This window comes from Peromyscus eremicus, chromosome 23 (assembly GCF_949786415.1).
Source record: "Peromyscus eremicus chromosome 23, PerEre_H2_v1, whole genome shotgun sequence".
Lineage (NCBI taxonomy): Eukaryota > Metazoa > Chordata > Mammalia > Rodentia > Cricetidae > Peromyscus > Peromyscus eremicus.
The window spans coordinates 10018393-10028969 of NC_081438.1; positions in this window are offsets into that span (position 1 = coordinate 10018393).

A 10577-nucleotide genomic window follows, 5' to 3' on the forward strand; every position below is an offset into this window, starting at 1 on the left:
TCCATGCATCCATGCATCCATGCATCCATCCATCCTCCACTCTCTTGTCTACCCATCAGCCATCCAATCATCCATCCATCTACCCACCCATCCATCCACTTTTCCACCCAACTACACATCCAGGCACTCATGTAACCATCCACTCACTTACTCACATAACCAACCATCCATGCATCCATCCATCCATCCTCTACCCATACCCACATCCATTCCAGCTACTCATCCATTTGCCCATTCATTCGCTCACCCACCTCACCCATTGGCCTAAAGACTAGGACTTGTCTCTCTGGAATAATAAGGTCAAAGAGTCAGAACCAGTGGTTTATCCTCAACACAGGAAAGGGAATATGTAAGTATTGGATATGTCTCAATCTGGCTTCTTCAGGAAGTAGACCCTGAGATAATATGGGTTTGAGAGGTTTATAAGGGGGTGTTCTTGGGACCAACACACGGGGTTCAAAGGAGAGAACAAAGGAGTAGGGTCAGGCTGTAGCAAGTTGTCTATTTCTGTACCTGGTATAAATTTGGCATGTGTTCAGCATTTTGCAGCTTGTGAGGGTCAGGTGTCCAGACACGCTTCCTGTGATGCACGGTCCCATAATTCAGGGTCTTGCAATCCTGAGACCTGAGTATGGATCCCACATAAAGGATGGGCTGTGGAAAGGCCTGCTTCTAAAACACCAGGCTGTTGAGAAAATTCAGTTTCCTTCAGGCTTCAGGACTGTGGACTTCTTGTTGGCTGTTGCTGGAAGCCACACTTGGTTTCTGGCCAGTGAGTGTCCCCAGCATGGTGATTGGCTTCATCAAAGCTAACAAGGCACCCCAGAAAAAGCTGGGTGTCACAGTCTTATAAGACAGTATTATTCTCTTCTGCATTTTATGTTTTAATGCATGCATGTGTGCATTCCCACGTGCAAGTGCATGTGTGCATGCATGTGGGGGGCCAGAGCTGGCCTCGAGTTTCATTTCTCAGGCACTCTCCACCTTGGTTTTTTGAGACAGGGTCTTTGGCTGGCCTGGAGCTCCAAATGTGTTCGGCTGACTGGCCAGTGAGCCCAGGGGTCTCTAAGTCTTAGTCTTCCTAGTTCTGGGATCAGAAGCACGTGTCACCTGGCTATTCTTTTTTTCTTTTTTCCTTTTTTTAAACATCAGGCACTTTACTGACTGAGCTGTTCTCCTAACCCCTCTTGTGCATTCTGGAAACTAGTCACAGGTCCCACCTACATTCCTGGGGAGGGGAATCTACAAGGACTACAGAATAAAAGCCAGGGGATGGTGGGTGGCCCCCTTAGGATCCATCAACCACCGTCTTTGAGGCTGGAATGGCCAATCTAAGCTGTTCCATGTTAGAGACAGGACCAGAGTCATCTTCACACCTCCCCATAAAACGATCATTGGATGTGAGCCACTGCAGGAGAAGATGGTGACCTTGGCAGAGGTGGCTTTCTGTTGACGAGGCCATCTCTGACAGCTTGACAGCTCAGGGCTGTGAGCTGACAGTTTTTTTAGTGGAGACTCATTTCTTCATTCCCTTTCCTAAAGGGGAAGTCCACAAGCGGCTCAGGCACGCCGCCATCACAGTGCTATGCAGCCAACGTTAGACTCAACAGAAGCTAGCCCTCTATGAGACAGAGAGTGAAAAATGAAGACACATTCATGTCCACACGAATGAGTGATTCACTCACCTCCCCGCCCAGATTCTAGCACCCAGCTGCGACATCCGTGTTCTCTGATTTTCTGGTGGGATTTAAACTCTTGATGCACTGAAAAGGTGGCTTGGTTTGTGATAAACTCCTTATAATTTATACAATTCATGGATAAATGGATGGGTGAATAAATAGATTCGATGTATGGATAAAGAGAAAGATGGCCAGGTGGGTGGATAGGTAGATAGATAGATAGATAGATAGATAGATAGATAGATAGATAGATAGATAGATAGATAGACAGACAGACAGACAGACAGACAGATAGATAGATAGATAGATAGATAGATAGATAGATAGATAGATAGATAGATGATAGACAGAAGGCTTGGTGGATGGGTGAGTGGAGAGGTGGATAGATAGATGGATAGGTGTGTGGACAGATGGTAGACAAATGAGATGGTGGACGGGTGAGCGGATTCAGTGCATGGATGGGGAGGGAAGTTTTTGCCAGCAGACATACTGCTCCCCACGCTGCCATGACTTTACAAAGATGAGTTCTACACATGGCTTGCAGAAACCGGTGGAAGACAGTGGTCTCTTAGGGGAGGGGAGGTGGCCCTACATTGACGTGTAGCGGCTTCAACCTCTGGCTTTCATCAGAGACCAGCAGAAGCCTTGCCTGGCAGCTCCACACCAGGAATAGAACAACTCAGACTTCCTATCCAGAAGGCACCGTCCCCAAGGTGACCAAAGAAAGGTCACAGCTGGTTATGGGTGATCTGTAACCCCACGGAAGGGTGAAGAAGAAACTTTGGGGTTCAGCTGTAAGAACTGGTTTGTTTCAGCAGTGACATGCTGCTGCCTGCCTCCCAACGAATTCCAGATTTATCTCTGCCACCAAAATGCTCAACCAATCCTGGAGATGGCCCACCTGAAATAACTCTCTGTAATGAATCTATTCACAGTTGGGTTAGAACCAATAATTTCATTCCCTACCTCTGTGGGGGTTAGATTGCCCATGGGAAGTATGTGCTGTAAAGGCCAGGGTGCATCAAATGATGGCTGTGTTAATCAAACCTTGGAGTGGGCTAGCCTAGTCATCTACCATTCCAGAATCTGTTCAGTCACGTCAGAAGATTTTCTAAGGCTCTCTGTGGTTTGCAAAGGCATGGGGGAGGGCGTGTTGGGTTTGAACCAAGAGATTCAGAGAGAGAAGAGACAAGATCTGGCTTTAAACCGCTCCCAGACAGGAGGCTCTTAGCGCCTAAGCCTCGAGGGGCAAGACACTCTCCATGAGAGACATCGGAGCCAACACCTGGAAGAGATTGATTGCGAGACAGCTAATGCATCTGCGTGATTTATGAACTAGAGCTATTGTGACCAAGGTGTGCGGGCTGTTGGGGAGGAGAGGATAAAGCTAGGGACTTACTCGGGGTTCCACCCTGGAAGGAGGGGGAGAAGCCCACAGAGGAGAGTGGGAGCTGGCTCCAAGGCCAAGTGGAGAGGGGCTGTGGGAGCTCATTTCTAGGGATTCAGGAGCCCACGCCTCACATCCATCATGCAGATGAACGGTCTCTTGTGGGATATCACATCTGTCAGGAGGCCTCTGAGCTTGCCCCTGTCCATCCCTTTGGCCTCAGCAAATGTCTATCCAGCTTCAGATCTGTGCCAAGGGCTTAATTCACACACGCATTGCTGAGAGATCAAGGCTTTGGCTTGGGGCTCCACGCACCCCACTCTCCTTTCCAACTGCATATTGTTTTATTTTGCTTTTTGTTTGTTTTTGTGTTTTTTCAGACAAGGTCTCACTATGTAGCTCAGGCTGGCTTTGAACCCAGGATACTTCCCTGCTTTAGCCTCCCAAGCTGAGGGTTACAGGCATAAGCTCCCCAATTCTTATTCTTTTTATTATTATTTTTTTTTTCTGAGACAGGGTTTGTCTGTGTGTAGACTTGGCTGTCCTGGAACTCACTTTGTAGACCAGGCTGGTCTCGAACTCATGGAGAGCTGCCTGCCTCCCCCTCCCGAGTGCTGGGATTACAGGCATGTGCCACCCCCCCCCAGCTGAGCTCCCCAATTCTTTTGTGGGTACTTTGATGATCCTTGCAGTCTTTGGGGCATATTGGTAACTTCTGGTGAATTTCCTTCTTGGAACTCTCTTCTGTAGATCCTGTGTGTGAAACAGGGAATAAGTGAGCTCACTCTCTCACAGGCCTTCACAACAATGAGAGGTATGACATCACAGGGGTTTTTAACCAGGTAAATGAAAATCAAAACGACATTAAGACTCTTCCTCCGCAGAAAGAGTGTTAAGAGCCAGAGGGGATGGGCGACTCCAAGGAAAGTAACTTCCAGACACAGCAGGACAGACGTGCATGTGAACTCACAGAGGACTGATGTACATATGAACTCACAGAGACCGTAGCAAAACACCCAAGCGGCACAGGTTCAAGTCAGATGGTGTCCCCGCACTGGGAGGAGGAAGTGAACACATGTTAACCAAGACGCTATCTGTAATTGACACCCACTGACAAGAGAAAAATTCGTTTTCTCCAACGGATCCTCACGGGATGCACAAACCACACTTGAGGGCAGGCCTCATGCCCAGGAGTGGCTGGTCAATACAAAACAGACTCGGTGGCATTTTTGTGGGTCTTCGGCCTCATTTTGCATTGTTTGGGCATTTTTTTGTCATGTTATCTTTTACTTGCATATTTTGGTTTTCATTTTTTTGTGTATTTATGTGTTTTATTTTATTTTCTAGAGAGAGAGAAGTTGGGTGGGTAGGGAGGTGGGAAAGATCTGGGAGAAGCTGAAGGAAGAAAAGCATGATCAGAATATATTGTCTAATTTTTTTTTTTAATCAAAGAAAAGGAAAAAAAAAAAAAAGAATCCACCTCACCCCAGTGGGCACGGCTGTCATCAGGAACGTGGACAAGGATGGCACAGGATGGAGAAGCTTTCACTGTTGGTGAGGATGCAAATTAATGCAGCCACTGTGGAAATAACCATGACATTCTCTAAAAGAAACCACCGTGGGATCCAGCTGTCTGCCTCCAGAGTACACACCCACAGGGGTCTACACTGCCATTCCAGGGACACCTGCACGTCCATGTACCATACAACACTGTCCACAATAGCTGAGACATAGAACCGGTCCCGGTGCCCGTCAGTGGATGCATAGACAAAGAAAACCCAGCACAGATGTACAACCGAGTATCCTTCAGCCTGGAAGAAGAGCAAAGCCATGCAGTTTGATGGAAAGTGAGGGAACTGCAGACCACGTTAACTGAAATGAGCCAGACTCAGAAGGACAAATGTTGCCTGTGTTCACTCAAGAGCAGAATCTAGATTAAAAAAAAAAAAGAAAAAGAAAAAGAAGAAGACACGAGAGTAGAAGGGGGGAACTTGGGGGAGAGGATTCCTAGTGGGAGGGGAGAGAGGGGACAAGGGAGAATCATGGAGGAATAATAGGCTAACATAGAGAAAGGTCAAGGGTCTTTGAACCCAAGAGATAGAGTCTGACTCCTGGCTGTGCAGCCTTGAGCAAGTTGCTTAACCTCTCCAAGAGTCTCTTACTCATCCCTGACATAAATCACAGCTCTGTGTTCAGATCATAACAGATACCATGATAAGACGATGGTACTTACCTCAAGGGGGAAAAAAAAAAAAATCACATGAACTCAATACAGAAGACATAAATAAGAAAAAAAAGATAAACCTACCCATCCCAAGCTATTGCTACTACTGATCACATACTTAATGGATCATGGATATTCCTAGCAAAGAGAGAAGTTCTAAAAATCTACTAGATTTAAAAAAAAATTGTATATGTGCATGCACAGGGGTGTGTGCTATGCATGAACTCACACATGTGTGGGGGCCAGAGGAGGACATTGGGTGTCCTTCTCTACCCATCTCTTTTTTATTCCCTTAAGACAGTCTCTCACTGAACCTGGAGCTGGCCAGCATGCCCCAGCTTCACTGTGGGTACTGCCCTCTAGTTCCCAGAATGCATAGCACCTCCAGTCTGGCCAATGAGGGAATTCTGTTCCCCTCTGCCACAGCAATTGGTGGGTTTAGGGACGCTCCTGTGACTTCAAACCTGTGCAGTAAAACTCAGCACGGTGGCTTTTGTTGGTGCTGCTGGGAAAGGAAGCTCTGATTGGGTGCAGGCCTTGGCTCTGAGGGAGAGGGTCCCACATGGCGAGTTCGCTGGTAGCCTGTGTCCTTGAAAACAGCGTGCAGAGACCATCCTTAGAGTTCTCTACAAAAGCAAGTACACAAGACAATGTGGGTGCTATTAGCTCAAGGCAGCCATTCTACTGTCTCTGTGTGTGGTGTGTGTTTATGTGTGTGTGAACACAAGGATGCCAGAGGGGTCCATCAGCATGACTTTCCTCAAGCTCTTTCTACTTTATTCTCTCCCTCTCTGTTTTGAGACAGGATCTTACCATGTAGCCCTGGCTGTCCTAGAACTTGCCATGTAGACCAAGCTGGCCTGGAACTCACAGAGATCCCACTTGCCTCTGCCTCCTGAGTTCTGGAATTAAAGTTGAGAGCCACTAAGTCCCATCCCACCTTATTTTAACCTGAAACCTGCCTTTCAGTCTAGTTTGGCTGGCCACCAAGTCCCAATTCTGGGGTTATCGGTGTGCATTGCTATACCCAGCTTTTATATGGGTGTTGAGGATGAGACCTCAGGTCTTGAGAGTCTTGGTGTGGTTTTGATTTGCATTTCCCTGATGGACATTCCTCATTTAAAAATTGTATCTATTCATCAAACATTAAAAAAGAACACTTAAAGCCTTAAGCATTTCCTTCTGAGATTTCAGAATATTTTTAAGACATGAAAATATTTAATAAAAATGAGCAATAGCAATGATACATTTAAACACTGAGCCATCTGGCAACACATTTAAAAAGTTAATATCACGAGACTACATATTAAACTACTCAGAAATCATGCGTTCAAAGCATTAAAGCATTGAGTGGAAGCTTTTCTCGTGATTTTTTTTTCCAAGACAGGATATTACTATGTAGCTCTGACTGTCCTAGAACTCACTAAGTAGACCAGGCTGGCCTTGAACCTGCAGTGATCCACTCGCCTCTGCCTCCCAAGTGTTGGGATTCACATCACGTGCCACTATGCCCAGGTTTTACCCATGGTTGTAATGACCCATCTGGACCTAAACTGCACATGGCTGTCACACTTAATCTGCACCTGACTCTAGGGGGGAAGGTCTAACCTGATCTCTATTTATCAATGAAGAAGCTGCATTTTAGAAAGCACAGTCACATGGCACTATCACACTCAAGTGAGTGGGGCTTAGACTCAGAGTCTTATGCCCCTAATCTGCCTGGGCTTGGCTCTGTACTTGACCTAGGAATTTACAAAGAGCATACAGGGCTGAAGAGATGGCTCAGTGGGTAAAGCGCTTGACATACAAGCAGGAGGACCTGAGTTCAAATCTCTAGAGCACCCGTAATGACCGTGCTGGGGAGGCAGAGTCAAAAGGTCCCTGGAGCTCATTGGTCGGCCAGGCTTACCACCAGTGAGCTCTACTGGCCCATCCATTGCTCTATCTTCATCACCAGTCTACCCTGAGAGAAACAGGTGTTCCTCATCCATCTTTCACCTCCTCAGTTATTCATTTGCTGAATCAGTTCATTCAACAGATCTAGTCTGTAAGTCTAGCTTGGTTCTGGATTCTGAAGGAAGGAGACAAGAAATCTTCTCTTTTTGTGAATGACATCAAGTGAGGTAGACCCTGGGCGTGAGCCATTAACCATCCAGAAGAATGGAGTCATTCTCATGGTGCAGAGGAAGTAAACAGGGAGAGGTGATGGAGTATCCCCAGGTTGAATGCTGGTAGGGTTCCTGGGTCAGGTGATCCAAGGAACGCTTGAAGGAGATGATAGCTGAGTTGAGGTTGGTGATTATTTTTAAAATTTTTTTTTAAAATTATGTATACCACATTCTACCTGCATATATGCCTGCATGCCAGAAGAGAGCACCAGATCTCATTATAGATGCTTGTGAGTCACCATGTGGTCGCTGGGAATTGAACTCAGGACCTCTAGGAAGAGCAGCCAGTGCTCTTAACCTCTGAGCCATCTCTCCAGTCCATGGGGTTGGTGATTTTGAAGGAGCCATCTATGGGAGCCTTCTGGCTTGGGCCTGCTCACTTGCCATGTCTTCCTTATAGAGGGGAAAGGAGAAGGAGCTAGGCCCATGAAGGCTGGAGACTCAGGATAACAAGAGCAAAGGAACTGTGCTGGCTGGTTTTATGGCAACTTGACACAGGCTAGAATTATCTCAAAGGAGGGAACCTCAATGAGAAAATGCCTCCATAAGATCCATCTGTAGGCCATTTTCTTAATTAGTGATTGATGTGGGAGAGAGGGCCCAGCCTATTGTGGGTGGGGCCATCCCTAGGCTGGTGGTCCTGGGTTCTATAAGAAAGGAGGCTGAGCAAGCCATAAGGAGCAAGCCAGTAAGCAGCACTGTGGTGGTATTGTGTTCCCCAAAATATTGTGCACTCTAATAAACTTATCTGGGGTCAGAGACAGAACAGCCACAATATTAAACATAAAGGACAGGCAGTGGTAGCACATGCCTTTAATCCTAGCATTCCAGAGGCAGAAATCCATGTGTTCAAGGATACAGCCAAGCATGGTGACTCACGCCTTTAATCCCAGGGAGTGATGGCAGAAAGCGAAAAGGTATATAAGGCATGAGGACTAGAAACTAGAAGCTTTTAGCTGGTTAAGTTTTTAGGCTTTGAGCAGCACAGTTCAGCTGAGATCCATTTGGATGAAGACACAGAAGCTTCCAGTCTGAGGAAACAGGATCAGCTAAGGAATTGGCAAGATGAAGCAGCTGTGGCTTGTTCTGCTTCTCTGATCTTCCAGCATTCACCTCAATACCTGGCTTCAGGTTTGATTTTATTAATAAGACCTTTTAAGATTCATGCTACACAGCACCTCTCCATGGCCTCTGCATCAGCTCCTGCCTCCAGGTTCCTGCCCTGTTTGAGTTCCTGCCCTCACTGCTTTTGATGATGAACTGTGATATGGAACTGTGAGTGAAATAAACCCTTTCCTCCCCAAGTTGCTTTTGGTCGTGGTGTTTCATCACAGAAATACTAACCCTAACTAAGAAGAGAATCATCTTCACAGATCAGCTGCTGTGGAGGGGTGGGAGCCTCTTATTAGTTGGGATAATTGGGGGACCTTCCAGCTGGGTGCTTGAGACTTCCTATTTCATCTTTCTGAGGTCTGCCTGTAGCTTTCCAGGAGACAGTGGGGACAGATCCTCTCTGGATCAAAGCTCAGGAGGCGGCTGTACCCTTTCCCCCTAGAATTAGAGAATTAAGTCCTCAGTTAACAAATCAGGATGGGCATCCCAGCAAGTCATCGATGCTTATCACCACCACAAAGACAGTGGTTTCCTCCCCAGTGTGGCCTCTGAGTCCCTCTCCCCGCCCCATAAGGGAATGAGCCCAAGTCTCTCCTAGTCTACATCCCAGGAGAGCAGGCTTGAGGCATGACAGGCTCTTTTTCTTTTTTTAAAATCTAACCCACCCTGACTGGATTTTTTTTCTTCCATTCACCTCCCCCACCCTCCCTGGCTCCCCCGGAGTTCTGGTTCCATAACTTGAAACATGATTGCCAAGCAGTTCTGCATCCAGAATAAGGAACCAGTTCCACCCGCTTCCCTCACAGCATGAAGGAGTTCTGAGCGTGCTGTGTGGACCAGGTTGAGGCACTTGGCTTTGGTACCCAACCTCTGAGGTAGGATTCATGCAGTCCAGCTCTGGGGGTGAAGCGAGGGAGCCAAGGTGTGTCCTGCTCCCAGCATCCTCTTATCCCATCAAAGCATTGGCTCCCTCGTCCGTCCGTGAGGATAACAATTGCAACCCTCTTGAGATACGGAAGTCTGAATTCGAGTTGGGCATGGTGGTGCATGGCTGGTCGCCATGAGGGTACTCAGGAGGCAGGAGGATTGTGACTCTGAGAACAGCCTGAGTGACTTAGTGAGACTTGGTTTCAAGATTAAAAAGTTAAAAGGGGGACACTTGCCTAGGATGCTTGAGGGCCTAGGTTCCAATTCTCAGTAAAAGAAGGCAGAGAGGGAGGAGGAGGAGAAGGAGGAGGAGGAGGAGGAGGAGGAGGAGGAGGAGGAGGAGGAGGAAGAAGAAGAAGAAGAAGAAGAAGAAGAAGAAGAAGAAGAAGAAGAAGAAGACTGGGAGATGAAAGACAATGCTGATGAGGAGTGTCTGGCTTTATGTGGGGATTTCAACTCAGGTTCTCATCCTTGTACATCAAGTTCTCTAGCCAGGGAGCCATCTCCCGGGCTGGAACCCTCCACGGCAGATCTCCTTACCCAGCCCCTGCCTTCTCCTTGCTCACACATGGATTTTTTTTTCTTCCTGGAGTTAAACGCTCTAGCACACTGGGAGTTAGCTGGATCCATCTGGGCAGCACCAGACTCTGCAAAGCCTGCCCTGGCATGGCCCACCCCACGCAGGACTCAATGAATATTTCCATTCAGCCTTCTCACAACCGTGCCAGCAAGTTTTGTAGATGTTGTCACTGAAAAGGTTCCCAGCCCCTGTGATTAGAAACACAACTGCCCAGAAAGTCCCATCAAACTGCCTCAGAAAGACTCCACCATTTCTCTTTTCTTTTCTTTCCTTTCCTTTCTTTCTTTTCTTTTCTTTTTTTTTAAACTTAAAAAAAAAAAAAGCTAACAAAACCAATCCATGGCTGTTCTTGAAGTGGACTCATTTGGAAATAAAATCTTTCCACAAAGTGAGTTTTGGCCACACTTCTTCCTTTCGGGTCCAAAAATGACTTTCTGAGAGCATGTTAGCAAAACTCTGGCAGACCCAAAGCTGGAGGCGGAGGTGGCTCCATCACCGG